This window comes from Nicotiana sylvestris, chromosome 8 (genome assembly GCF_000393655.2).
Source record: "Nicotiana sylvestris chromosome 8, ASM39365v2, whole genome shotgun sequence".
Classification (NCBI taxonomy): Eukaryota; Viridiplantae; Streptophyta; class Magnoliopsida; order Solanales; family Solanaceae; genus Nicotiana; species Nicotiana sylvestris.
Genome location: NC_091064.1, coordinates 67197456 through 67212074, shown reverse-complemented (window position 1 = coordinate 67212074; position 14619 = coordinate 67197456). Strand labels below are relative to the sequence as shown.

General features: G+C 34.5%; 1 long non-coding RNA gene and 1 pseudogene across 2 annotated transcripts; one reads left to right on the top strand and one right to left on the bottom strand.

The window, feature by feature from the left end:
- Nucleotides 1-1714: 1714 nt before the first annotated feature.
- LOC138875155 ((+)-neomenthol dehydrogenase-like) lies at nt 1715-4714 on the bottom strand (annotated as a pseudogene).
- Nucleotides 4715-8267: 3553 nt separating this feature from the next.
- LOC138876528 (uncharacterized) lies at nt 8268-13203 on the top strand. 2 transcript variants are annotated; one of them, XR_011401847.1, is made up of 3 exons: nt 8268-11310; nt 12211-12274; nt 12762-13203. It is a non-coding gene; the product is annotated as an uncharacterized lncRNA (long non-coding RNA). The 2 variants fall into 2 exon arrangements; XR_011401846.1 differs by lacking the exon at nt 12762-13203 and having other exon boundaries at nt 12211-12496.
- Nucleotides 13204-14619: the final 1416 nt, after the last annotated feature.

The following is a 14619-nucleotide window of genomic DNA, read 5'->3' as shown; positions in this document are numbered from 1 at the left end:
CATTGCTGTTAAATCTTTTTGATATTTAACATTAATATTTCAGTACAACAATATAACATAAACCCAATAAAAACAACCTTCAAAATAATCTTTTTGATATTTAACATTAATACACGTGGTGGCATTTTTTAGTGGATGTTGTAATGTTTATTCAAAAGGTCTTTGAAATATATATGACTTGGTTCAATTTAAGAAGCTTTTTTATACCCGAAATAATTATTATCATGTGAAGCATAGCGCAGTTACATACCATGTTACGTGTATTGTCTTGTCGACTTGAAAAAGTTGCCATTCTGGAAAAGCTACCGTTCTGGAAAAGCTATCTTCTGGAAAAGCATTATTGTACCGTAAAGAATTATTATCACGTGAAGCATACTGCGGTTACATACCACGCTATGTGTATTGTCTTGTCAACCTGATAAAGTTGTCGTTCTGGAAAAACTGTCTTCTGAAAAAATATTATTGTACTGTAAAGAATCATTAGCACGCGAAACATAGCACGGTTAAATATCACGTTATGTGTTTTTTATTGCCTATAAATGACCATCGCATTTTAGTTATTATTTGCGTTTAACCAAAACAAATAGCAAAACTATCCATAAATTTATCATTTCTCTTGCATTAACAAATGGCTGGACGCAATGACCAACCAAGGTGCTATTGTGGCAAACGTGCGATTATGAAGGCATGTTGGTCCGATGGTAATATTGGGCGCAGACACTGGATGTGTCTATACAGGTTTGGAGGCAATGACGAAAATCATTGAATAGCTTCTTATAGAAAGACGCTTTATATATTTTGGTCACAATATTTTTCCACATATTTTGTTCTTTGAGTCCAAAAAAATCACATTTTGGTTTCGGACACCTTATATTCTAGTTCAAAGGCAAAGATTGTGGGAAGGGAAGTGTACAAAATGCAAACTAGAATCTCGGCCCTACCTGTTCGATGGGAGTCTGACCAGCCTAGTTCGAGGAAGACAGATGTACGAACTGGACATATAGTCATTAATTTGATGCAAGGATGACTTACAAATGTAGATAGATGAGCATACATAGAATGAAAAGTTAAAGTTGATCTCTCCATTCCTACCATCTTAGACTGACGCATCTTTGCTTATAACCTGTTTCCATCACATATTATACTGAAATATTTCAGTTTAACATGCATCTACTACTCTCACTTTTTTCGTCCCTGACAATACTAGTTCAATTTACACCTGAGGCTTGAACCGAGCTTGTGTTGCAAAATATGAATATCCTTCTTATATAGACACGAAATGTTTACAATATACTTTGACCAATTTGTCATGTTTTTTATGATGGAAAACATACTTTCACTTTTCTTGTCTTCACTAGGATATATATTGTATTTTTTCACCTGCCTGGTCATTCCTTTTTTAATTTTATTTCTTTTCTATCAGTGAAACCCAAAACAAAGAAACCTCATTTAACTTCAATTGTTTACTCCACAGCAATTTCAGAACCACTTCTTTGTTCTATAAATATAATACTTATTACAAGTTTATGTGATGTTTAGCCAAGTGGCTTCAACAACAACAACAACAATAACATACCCAGTATTATTCCATACCGTGAAGTCTGAGGAGGATAGTGTGTATGAAGACCTTACCCTTACATTGTGATAATGGAGAGTCTGTTTCCAATAGACTCTCGACTAGCTTCACACACACTTAAATTGGGCTTTTTGCTTTTCAGAATGTTGCCAGGACGTTCTTCCGGAAAAAGAATTGGCCCGAAGGCCCACCTTAGGCAAAAGGGCCAAATTTACTAGGCTTTCAGTAGCTTCTTCTGGAGTCAAAGGCCCAGTATTACTAGTAATATATGTCTTCGTATAGCCCAGACAAATACAGTTGACACATATAGAAGAATACTTTTGGGCCACAATTCTTGTGTATGCATTCAAGGCAGCTTTTGAGACTTTATATGCTGCCATATCAGTGGGCCAACCTTTTTCTTCTAGAGACTTTTTCCTTCCTATACCATATATGAAACCTTATTACAAAAAATGTGCATAGTTTCATATTTACCCGCCATGTTCACAGTTATTCTACAAAATATATACTATTCATTAAATACCAATTATTAGGAGCTGATTCCTTCCTAATTAGGCGCGCTACAAATCTGGAACTAAATATTCTTCCAGATATTCCTATTTAGGCGCGCTACAATTATTGAAGTAAATATTCTTTCAGATATTTTCCACCATTGACAGTCATTAAAAAACTTGAAAGCTTTGAATTCAAATTTGAGTTTTCAAAAATCATTATTTGTTTGAATTGGGTGTTGTTGAAAATAATCGGGAATATGGTTTGGAGTTTATATCTCAATTTTAGGGGTTTTGGTGAAGATTAGACTTGGTTTTGACTGAATTTCAGATTGAAACTCGAAGAAGAAGAAGACATATTGCAGAAATTGTAGATAAATTGTAGATTATTTGTATTCTGATTGTAGATGCTTTATTTTCTGTTTTCACAAATAAAAATGGTTAAAACTTCTACAAATCTTCTGGAAAAACGCAATTATGTCAAAAATCACAATTATGCTACAATTGAATGGGAATTGGGATATAAAAATTCAATGTACCCAGTTTGTAGATATTTTGTAGATAAATTGTAGATTATTTGTATTCTAATTGTAGATACTTTGTTTTCTGTTTTCACAAATCAAAAACGACTAAAACTTCTACAAATCTTCTGCAAAAAAATGCAATTATGTCGAAAATCCCAATTAAACTACAATCGAATGGGAATTGGAATATTAAAATTCAATATACCCAGTTTGTAGATATTTTGTAGATGAATTATAGATTATTTGTATTCTGATTGTGGATGCTTTGTTTTCTGTTTTCACAAATAAAAAACGACTAAAACTTCTACAAATCTTCTGCAAAAAACAATCTACAATTTATCTACAATTTCTGCAATATATCTTCTTCTTTTTCTTCTTCGAGTTTCAATATGAAATTCAGCCAAAACCAAGTCTAAATCTTCACCAAAACCCCTCAAAATTGAGATATAAACTCCAAAACATATTCCCAATTATTTACAACAACACCCAATCAAAACAAATAATGATTTTTGAAAACCCAAATTTGAATTCTTTCGTATTCGGATTTCTTATCTCCGCAACATATCTACCCCATGCCTTCTCCTTACGCCTAAGTATCTGCAATTGTTCTGTTGTTCCTCTGCATTTTGAGTACTACTTATATTGTTGCCGTTCTTTCTTGGTTTTGTGCTCTTGTTATTTGAAGAAGTGGATGATTTGATGATATTCATATTCAAATTCATTAACGTGGGGGTGGGTTTGGGAGAGAGAAACGTGTGGGGTGGGGATTTGGAGGAATATACGGTAGCGTTAATTAAAAAGTGATATACGGTATATTAATTGTACAGTTAAAACACATTATGATATAGAATTGATAATTAAATATACTAAATATAATTAAATCAAACCTTAAATATTAAAGATAATATAGTTTTCTATATGGAATAGGAATGTAAAAATTCTTTTCTTCTAATAAACCCTCTTTGAAATCCATAAGAAACTCATTCAATACTTCATCCACTTTTTCTGTCGTAAGGCCTTCTACATCACTTAAAGTTTTTATGGCCCATTCATTTGATACTAGCTGAAAAGTATGTCAACCAACAAAAAGAATTAACTTAAATAGTGGATCAGCTAATTGCTCAAATTAAAAATATATATTCTGACATGCTATTTGTGTAAGGATCTCTTTCAAACACGGGAAAGTGAAAAAGAAAAAAATGATAAAATGCAAGAAAATGTGATATTGTGAGCTACAACTTTTTACTTTTTTATTGTAAATATTTGATTTCTGCTATTTCCGGTGGGACTATACTGGATATGTTATTGTTGTTGTGTTTGATTCTTAGTACTTATCTCAAATTAGGTACTACAGTTAAATTTTGAGGTAAAATTTAATAATTTTGGCCCTAACAATTCAGATGTTGTTGGACATTACGAAACCTACACAAAGTTTTAAATATATATCTTATATTTAAATTTGTTTGGTGCAGATAAACTTTTACCATATTTTACTAAGTCATAATTAGCAAATAGAAAAAGAGGGAAAAAAGTAATTTCTATGTTCTTTAAGGAAATAGTCCAAAGGTTAAGTTAGGATTACCTTAATATTTCCAAGCAATGAAGAAATATTAACAACCCTTGGTAAAGGAGACAAGAGGAGTAGTGGAATAAAAGCTTCAATCATTTTTTTTGCTCCATAATAATTAGTGGTTACACATTCTTTGCCAATTCAGAAGTCTCTATCAGTTTTTCATTTGACTTGATTGGAGCTTCATCATCCTGCATTAATTATTTATAAATTGTTAATTTATTTAAAAAATAAATATAAATTTATAATTTTCGACAGAATTCGGTAGAAAATTTCAATAAAGTGAAATAAAGGGAAAAATATGAAGTAACCTCAGTTGTAATGCCTAAAGCTCGAGCAGCGTCTCGTTCTATTAGCTCCGGAAGGATTGAAATATAGTTTATGATGGTTTATTGTTAGTTCCTAAGTTAATTAACCAACTCATAAGATAACCCTTTCTATTACTTAATGTGTCTCATATTAGAGTTAAATTAAAGTAAACTTGTCTCGGTATTCTGTTTTGGAGAGTTTTAATAACCAAAAAATTCTTAACAAATCTAGTACTTGCATACATATGTTGTGTTTCATATGCTTAGAAAACAGATATTTCCAAATATTTAACTGTAGTATATACATTAGCAGTGTCATAGATTTTTATAACTTAAAAATAACTTAAGAAATATATGTGTGTAACCATTCATAAAACGTAAGATTAGTAATTTGAAATTTAAACAAATTATTTTATATCAGCAGCTCAAGATAAATCATTTCCAAATTATGTGGTTCAGGTATTGGCGCTGGATTCCCTATATATCAAAACTAGAGATAATATATTGACGAGTTTGGTCCACCTATGGTGCTTTCTATGTCTCCACAGCTGGTTCGTACGTTAGTTCCTAGAAAGATGGAATACTTTACTGGCTAGCAAAAGTCGTCCACTAATAAACTCCAACTTTACTAGTTTATAACAATTTGACAAGAAATAACCCACTAACCGATGTAAAAATAATAGTCAAAAATATATATAAAATTTGTATAATTTTTATATATAACATACGTAATGTATATGTATATACAAAAGTGATAATATGCCTTAATTAAAGTTATTGGGTTTCAGATTTTAATTATTAAAAAAAATCGATAATAAGCTATTCCCTCTTTAATGGGTCTTACACAGTACGAATCTAATAAATGGGTAGGTCACATTTAGCCGGTCCTCAAAAATAATTACATCTGCTCTCAAGTACACAAAAATAATACTGAATAAAAGATGTATAATTTATGTATATTGTATAGTAATATATATAAAATATACATTTTGCCTACTATTATTTTTTGAAGCAGTTATACTATGTTGTTTTTCAATTTAAAATTAATCGACGTCGAAATACGATTACCAAACATAAGCTGAAAATTTCTTTTAGAAAAAAACAAGAAACCGACCTCCTCCCACCCTCAAAAGAAAGAAGAAAAATGAAAAAGAAAGATAAGATCAATGAACAGAGAGAGGATAAATGTATATTATAATCTGTTTATTTTAAATTTATCTTGGATTAAACGATATTAATTAATCTCATTACAAAAAGATTAGAAAACTAATTCAAGAATATATATATTGGATAAATTTCATATATTGTCAAACTAGCTTTCGCTTCCTTTTTTTTTTTTTTTTTTAATTTTCTTCTTCTTTTGCTGTAAAGTCAAAACTAATTTTTGTCACTTAGAAATGAATACATTTTTACATTTTTTTCCAAGGAAAATCAGATCAATTTAGTTATTACTCCGTCCGTTCACTTTTACTTGACACGTTTGACTTTTCATGCCTCTTAAAAAATAATAAATGAAGTGCATAATTTACCATGATACCCATATTAATTGATGCATATTTTATTAAACTTGAAAAAATGATTTGAAATTAGTAATAAATATTGTGGGTATAACAGTAAAAAAAATTGTCTTCTCTTGACATGCATAAAGTGACAAGTAAAAATAAAAATTTATTTTTATTATATATGTCAAGTAAAAATGAACGGAGGGAGTAAAATCTAGGGACAGAAATAGCATAGCGACCCTTCCCGATTTGTCTTTATTGAAAACATTTAAAATAGAATGTGGAGGTATTTCCAAGAACATGGTGTTGTCCACTTTTGGATTTGGTGGAGTCAAACGTTGTTCACACAATCAAAATGCTATAAAAACCCTTATTCGACCTCCGAAAAGCCATATAGGCATGCCAGATCAGCAAACATGTGAACAAGGTTTTGCCATGTCAGCCTTGAGAATTTATGATTAGTGAACGTACAATTTATCGCAATAAAGATATAGAACTCGATACATTATCATTTTCAGCAGATAAAAATTATTCCCTTCAACCAATTACTCGATAATATTTATCTGAAAATTTTTATCGGATAAATTATATCGGGTGAAAAAAACTCTTTAAACATTACAAAAAGTTATATTAAGGATATGAAATAGTGAGCAATGATATTAAACTGTTTTCTTTCATAAGGTTGAAAGAAAAAGAAGAACTATGAAATTATGTACTCCCTCGGGCCTAATTGATGTGATGAAGTTTGGTTTTTGAAAGTTAAATTTCTCAATTTTGAGAGTAAATTTGGATATAGAATATTTAATTAAATATATTTTTTACATAATAACAATTCAAAAATTTAAAGGTCATATAAAAAATATTTGGGTAAAAAATAAATTTGTTTGCTTTCGAAATCCGTACATCTCATAAAAGGGTGTAATTCCTACTCCCTCTGTCTCAAAATATCTGTTGTGTTTATCTTTTACACTACCTTTAAGAAAATATATATAAGAGATTTTTTTACTGTTTTACCCTTATTTATATCTTAAGATATAATCTCTCTTCATTTAATATTTACTCATAATTGAGATATTTGTGGTATTTAAGAACAATTAATATTAAGGTTAAAATAGTAAAAAAAAAATACTAATTAATTTAGTCTTGAATATCTAAAATGGCAAATAACACTATAAGAAATATGATTTTTTGTGACGATCTTTTGCGGCGACATGTATAGATGCCACAAAAAGTTGTTTTTGTGGCGACTTCAAAAGGTTGCCACAAAAGTGATATTTTTAGCGGCGACTCTTTTACCGACGCTGTAGAAAATAGCATATAGTTCGCTACAAAAATGTACTACTCTCTCTGTTCCAATTTATATGAACCTATTTCCTTTTTGGTCCGTTCCAAAAAGAATGACCCCTTTCTAAATTTGGAAACAATTTAGCTTAAACTTACAATTCTACCCTTAACGAGAAACTTTTATAACCACACAAATACTCTGAGTCCCTTTTTGACTTGTTTAGGACTACAAATTCTAAAAGTCTTCATTTTTTCTTAAACTATATGCCCAGTCCAATAGGTTCACATAAATTGAAACGGAGAGAGTAGTTTTTTACAATAAAATATGGTTGAAAATGTATTGTGGCGACCTTAAAAAGCCGCTTCTAAAGACCTTGTTGTGGGGACATTATCGCTCCTGGAGTTTTGGTGGCACCTTATATGTCGCCACTAATTATTTTATTTTGATATTGATTATTATTTTTACTTATATATAGTTTGGGAAAAAGTTCATTATTACCCTTATACTATGGAAAATAGTACACGTTTGTCCTCCGTTTTAATTTACGTCCAAAATCACTCTACCGTTAACAAAGTAAGTGAAACTGCTCCTAACCATAACGGATGGCCAATGTGGCACCTGACCCAGCAAAATTTTTGTCACATAGGATTTCAAGTCAGTTATTCATTAATTCTTAGCCAACTTAATGAAAAGCTGACTTGGATCCTATGTGGCAAAAATATTGCGGGGTTAGGTGTCACATTGTCCATCCGTTAGGGTTAGAGGCAGTTCCACTTATTTTGTTAACAGTAGGGTGAATTTTGGGTGTAAACTGAAATGGAGGATAAACGTATACTATATACAATAGTACATGGGCAATAATGGCCTTTTCCCTATAAATTTTACTATTAGTTGAAATAAGTTCATGTATTTTTTGTACCTTAATATTGCTGAATAAGTACTTAAAATAATTTTATATATCTATACACTTAAATATAAATACTGATATACTGAAAAGGTTTAATATTTCACCCCAGTTCCCTCTGGGCCCTTCATATCTAAAAGGAGTTTATGGTTTCCTCTCTTAACTCGCATTGTTTACCATCAGAGACACAATTACCTCTCGGCCAAGAAGAAAACCCATCTCATTTTTGAATAAAGGAGGAGATTTAAAAGAGGTAGCAGAGGTCTATGTCCCAGAAGTTGAAGTTTGAGTAACATTAAGGTACAATCGTTTTTTTTTTGTGTTGGTTTGATTCAGTTTCTTTTTGGGTCAATTTGACTTTTCTCTTGCACATCATTATTCATGAAAAACTCACATTTCCCGTTAATTCCAATTTCTGTGCTACCGAAGCAACAAAATAAACAAATTCCGACAATTTCAGTTCTTGCTGACTTTTTATTTCTAGGGTTTGGTTGATTCTCGCAGATATAGTTGCATCGAGGTGAGCTGAAGTCACTCCTTTCTAACTTAGGGTTTCGTTATTACACCGTTTTTGCATTTTGTCAAACTTTTTGGCTCTCTAAACATCTATGGCTTTGTTGCCCTTGAAGTTTTTGGCTCTGTTCATTTCTGCTTATAGAACAGGGGGCCGGCCGCGACCAGTGCCACTTTTCTTCAATTTGAGAAAATTTCCCTGGTTGAGGTTAAGTTAAAACTAGTCCTTGTTCTCATGGTTATCGTTTATGTTCTGCTTTTAATGATGAATTTTATTTAGCCACTGAATTGTGTATGTATTGTTACTACATCTAATTAGTTGTTTTCTTACATTTTTATTTCTATCAATTCTTTGTTCTGCTTTTCTTTTGTTTATTTCAATTCTTGGTTTTGCTTCTCTTTCTGCTCTCGCTGTGCACATGCTTGTGTTTTTATTTTTGACCTTGTATCTTTTTTCTTGGTATTTGGTTCTTTGATTGGTTTTGGGAGGAAGAAAGAGTAGAAGCAATATGAAAAATTGAAGTACTCTGTTCTGGTTTCCTCTTTGAATAGAATGTAATCTATATGCATAAGAGGAAGACAGGACATAATGCGGAACATAATTTATATCCTTAATATTAATGTGGCGAGACAAACAATGCAGAACGTATTTATATCCGGTTTTATCATGGAGCAAAGGGAGGAGCATGATTCTAAAAATTCAAGAAAATGCAATACTACACTTCTTAGCTTACTATTTTAATGTCTTTAGTCTTATCTTTATATCAGCTTCTTTATCTAAAATAGTTTTATTAAGCATCTAAAGATGGACTTCTGGTCATTCGTTAACCTTCTCCATAAATGATGAAGAGAGAAAAGCGTGTCTAATTTTAAAATGAGAAAGGAGCTATGTATATGCTAAGGATTTTTAATAACTAAAAGAGTTTAAGATTGACACAATTTATGCTTTTCTTGTTTGTACCGAACTACAAGTAACCAATAACTATGTTCAGCAATGTAAGCACAGCTATACTGGGTTGTAAAGATATACCATCCACATTAAACACTTATCTGATGCAAGTATAACTATAATATTACAGATTGGTGGTTTTAGATCAAGATACTATACATTCATTGTAAGCATGCTTTCTTATTTTTCTTCGGTTATGGCTCACTTTATGTGATGACTCAAAATGTCATCATTTGATTTACAAGTAAATTCTGTATTTCGAGACTTTAAAAGCCTCTTTTTATTTTATCCCGATTTGCGTGCACGGTTTGGGCGTATATCCGGAACGCTTTTATGTGAAAATATGATGAAAATGCTAATTTGGCCTTTAAAATTGAATTTAAGTTGACTTCGGTCAATATTTTGGGTACACGGATCTGAACCCGTGATTTGACGGTCCCGGAGAGTCCGTAGAAAAATATGGGACTTGGACGTATGTCCGGAATTGAATTTCGAGGTCCCAAGTTCGAAAAATGAATTTTTGAAGAAAATTGTTTAACTGAAATTATAAGAGTTTTTGGAAATTTAAATGTGTTTGAATTTGACGGTATGGGCCCATATTTTGGTTCCGGAGCCCGGTATAGGTCTTATATGGTATTTAAGTCAAGCCTGTAGAATTAGGTAAGAAACGAACTTGATATGATGTGAATCGGACCCTCGGTTGTTAAAATTGGAACTAAAGAGTTCTTGAGATTCTTCTTTGATTTTGATACTAAATTCGTTGTTAAAGGTGTTAAATTTGACGATTTGATCGCACGAATAAGTCCATATGATGTTTTTGAGTTAGTGTGCATGTTTGGTTTGGAGCTACGAGGGCTCGCTTGAGTTTTGGATAGGCTGTGGGATGTTTTTACACTTAGGAAAAATTGCAGGTTTGCTGTTTCTAGTGTGCTGGTGTTTTCGCGAACGCGAAGGGTAAGTTAGTCTGAAGGAAAATTCCTTATACGCGAACGCGAAACACAGGTCGCGAACACGAAGCCTTGTGGGTGTTACTCTTCGCGAACGCGAAGGCCTTTTGGTCGGGGATTGGGGGAAGGGATTTTGTTCTACGCGAACGCGGCCATTTGATCGCGAATGCGAAGGCCATTTGGGCCTGACCCATTGCGAACGCGATGAAGGCCCGCCCAGTCATTTTAAAACAGATTTCAAAACGGGCAAAACTCATTTTCTCCATATTTTCGAACTCCCAAGGCCTAGAGGCGATTTTCTTCACACAAATTCATTCCCAAAGTGTTGGTAATCAATTTTAAACTTTTACTCTTTCAATTACCCAATGTTTTTCATCATTTTTAATCAAAAATCAAGAGTTTTCATGGTAGAAATTAGAAATTTGGGTAAAGTTAGTGCTTTTTGAATAATTGAAATTTAGACCTCGTTTAAGGGTCGAATTTCGAAACTAATTGCATATTTGGGCTCGTGGGTAAATGAGTGATCGGGTTTTGGTCTGAACCTTGAGTTTTAATCAAGCAGGCCTGGGGTCGATTTTTGACTTTTTGAGAAGAATGATAGAAACCTATAATTTGGCATTGGGGTTGAATTCTTTAGCATTTATTGATGTTAAACTAATTTGGGCTAGATACGAGCAAATTGGAGGCGAATTCTAAAGGAAAAGCGGTGTTTGAGACTTGAGTTGGCCGTGAAAATTCGAGGTAAGTATTTTGGTCTAACCTTAGCTTGAGGGAATATGTATTGTGCTTTAATTGCTATGTGCTAGTGTAGTATACGACGTATAAGTGTGGTGACGAGTATCTATATGTCGTTGTCAAGTATGCTCGTGAATCTTAAATTGTAATCGTTGTGTTTCTTAATAAGTATTACAAATGCCCAAGTGGTTGATTCTCCGTGTTGTGCAAGAATTATGATTATTCTCTTGGTAATTGTTTACGGTTGAGTATTGGTTCCAGTTGAGGTTTTATTTGTGAAGTTAAATGTTGGTACAAGTTTGGTTATAGCTGATTCCCTTGTCGGGACGTATTTCATTCTTATTGTTGGTTCTCTTATTGGAATGTGTTTATTCTCATTGTTGATTCCCTTGTCGGGATATTGTTGTTCCTTATTGTTCCCTTTTCGAGATTCTTTTGTGATTGATGTTGAGTTGTATATTAGGATTGGGTTGTACGCCGCAACAATACTATATAAGATCGGGTTGCACGCCGCAACATGGAGCAATAAGGGAGGACAAGAGGGGTCGGGTTGCACGCTGTAACAGTGATATATGATTTGGATCGGGTTCCGCGCCGCAACAATAAAGAATAGAAATGGATATTGATTTGTTACTATTTCTTTGTTCTTACTGATGCGAACTTTAAAATGTTTTTTACGCTTTTCTACTGAGTTACTGTTGGTACATGATATTTCCCCGCAGTATGTTTCCCTTTCCATCTTTACCTGCTAGTTTTTGTTATTATTACTTGTCGTATATGCTTTAACTGCACAAGTTTATTTGGTAGTCTTGTCCTAGTCTCGTCACTGCTTTGTTGAGGTTAGGCCCGACACTTACTAGCACATAGGGTCGGTTGTGCTGATATTACACCCTGCACTGTGTGCAGATCTCGATACCGGAGCTTTTGGACCTTAGAGTGGTTGCTGCCTTCAGTCTAGCGGAGACCCGAGGTAGCCCTATAGATGTTCACATGCCTTGGCGTCCCCTTTATCCTTATATTCTGTTTTCATTTACTTGAGAGACAGATTGTATCTTTCTTTCCAAACAATTGTTTGTAGTATTCGTAGATGGTCCGTGATATTGTGACACCAGTTCTAGGTAGAGATACATTTTGTATTTTTCGTACTATTATTTGGCTAAGTTATCAGATTTCGTCTTTCGCATTTCTTTAATTATTATTATTATTCCGCTGTTGATTGCATGTTAATTTAAAATTGTTAAAAGGTTAAGAAAAAAAGTAATAAGATATATAATATCTTTAGGTTGTTTAGGTTTCACAATTCACGGACACGTTTGGTAGAGTCTGAGGGATCGGTACGGAGATGTTTGTGCTTATCCCCAGAGGCTATATAGTTAGGAACAGTTTCACTTCTATTCATCTCTTTCGTGTGGTTTGGTTTCTCAATGCTAATTGAATTTCTACTCTATTCTTTCGAGATGACGAGAACACACGCTTCTTCATCCACTGACCAGTAGCTCGAGCCCCTAGCGGCAGTTTCCACGAGGGGCAGAGAACGAGGTCCAGGTCGTGCTAGGGGCCGAGGAAGGGGCAGAGCTTAACCTAGTGCAGCAACAGAGTTCCTGTGCTATGGTTCAGGCACCAAGTGTTCCACCGCTCGATCAACCAGCTAGGGGTTAGAGTAGAGGTGCTAGAGGTAGAGGTAGAAGTCAGGCTGCTATAGGTGGAGGCCAGCCAGCAGGAGGTCGTCCCAGGGATGTAGCTCAGAGTGGTGGGGCCCAGCCCCGATGTTATGCTCTTCCAGCCAGGACCGAGGCTGAGACCTCCAATGTAGTTATCGCAGGTACCGTTTTGGTCTGTAGTAGAGATGCTTCAATTCTATTTGATCCAAGGTCTACATACTCCTATGTGTCATCTTATTTTGCCCTGTATCTAGTTACGCCTAGTGAATCTGAGTGCTCATGTATATGTGTCTACACCGATGAGTGATTCTATTGTGGTGGATCGTGTCCATCGTTCATGTATAGTTGTGATTGGGGGTTTTGAGACCCGAGTAGATCTGTTACATTTGGATATGGTCGATTTTGATGTCATATTGAGGATGGACTGGTTATCACCCTACCACGCTATCTTGGACTGTCATGCCAAGAACCTTAGCCTTGTCGGGTGGAGAAGGACTCCTGGTTATTCTACCCGTAGGGTTATCTCATATATGAAGGATCGGCGTATGGTTGAGAAGAGATGTTTGGAATATTTGGCGTATGTTTGTGATTCTAGTGCCGAGGTTCCTTCTATGGATTATGTGCCTGTTGCACGTGGTTTCAAGAGGTATTTTCTGCAGACCTGTCGGGTATGTCGCCTGATAGGGATATTGACTTTTGCATTGATTTGGCTCCGAACACTCATCCCATTTCTATTCCGTCGTATCGTATGGCCCCGCCAGAGTTGAAAGAATTGAAAGAATAGTTGCAAGACTTGCTTGATAAAGGCTTCATTAGACCTAGTGTCTCGCCTTGGGGTACGCTGGTGTTGTTTGTTAAGAAGAAGGATGGATCGATGAATACATGTATAGATTATCGGCAGTTGACCAAGGTCACAATCAAGAATAAGTATCCATTGCCGAGGATTGATGATTTGTTTGATTAGCTTCAGGGTGCCAAGGTGTTTTCGAAGATTAATTTGAGATCTGGCTACCATCAGTTGAGGATTACGGCGTCTGATGTCCCTAAGACAACTTTTCGCACTCGGTACAAGCATTATGAGTTCTTAGTGATGTCATTTGGGTTGACAAATGCCCCAACAACTTTCATGGTCTTGATGAACCGAGTGTTCAAGCCTTATTTGGATTCCTTCGTGATTGTCTTCATTGATAATATTTTGATCTATTCCCGCAGTCGGGAGGAGCACGAGCAACATCTTCGAGTTGTTTTTCAGACTCTGAGGGATAGTCAGTTGTATGCCAAGTTTTCAAAGTGTGAGTTTTGGTCGAGTTCGGTTGCATTATTGGGTCATATTGTATCAGTAGACGCTATTCAGGTGGATCCTAAGAAGATTGCGGCAGTCAAGGACTGGCCTAAACCCACATCAGCTACAGAGATCCAAAGTTTCTTGGGTTTGGCGGGCTATTACCGTCGGTTTGTGGAGGAGTTTTCATCGATTGCAGCCCCGATGACCAGGTTGACCTAGAAGAGTGACCAGTTCAGATGGTCAGATGAGTGTGAGGCGAGCTTTCAGAAGCTCAAGACAGCTTTGACTGCGATACTAGTGTTGGTTTTGCCCACAGGTTCAGGGCCATATACAATATATTGTGATGCATCGTGTATTGGACTTGGTGCG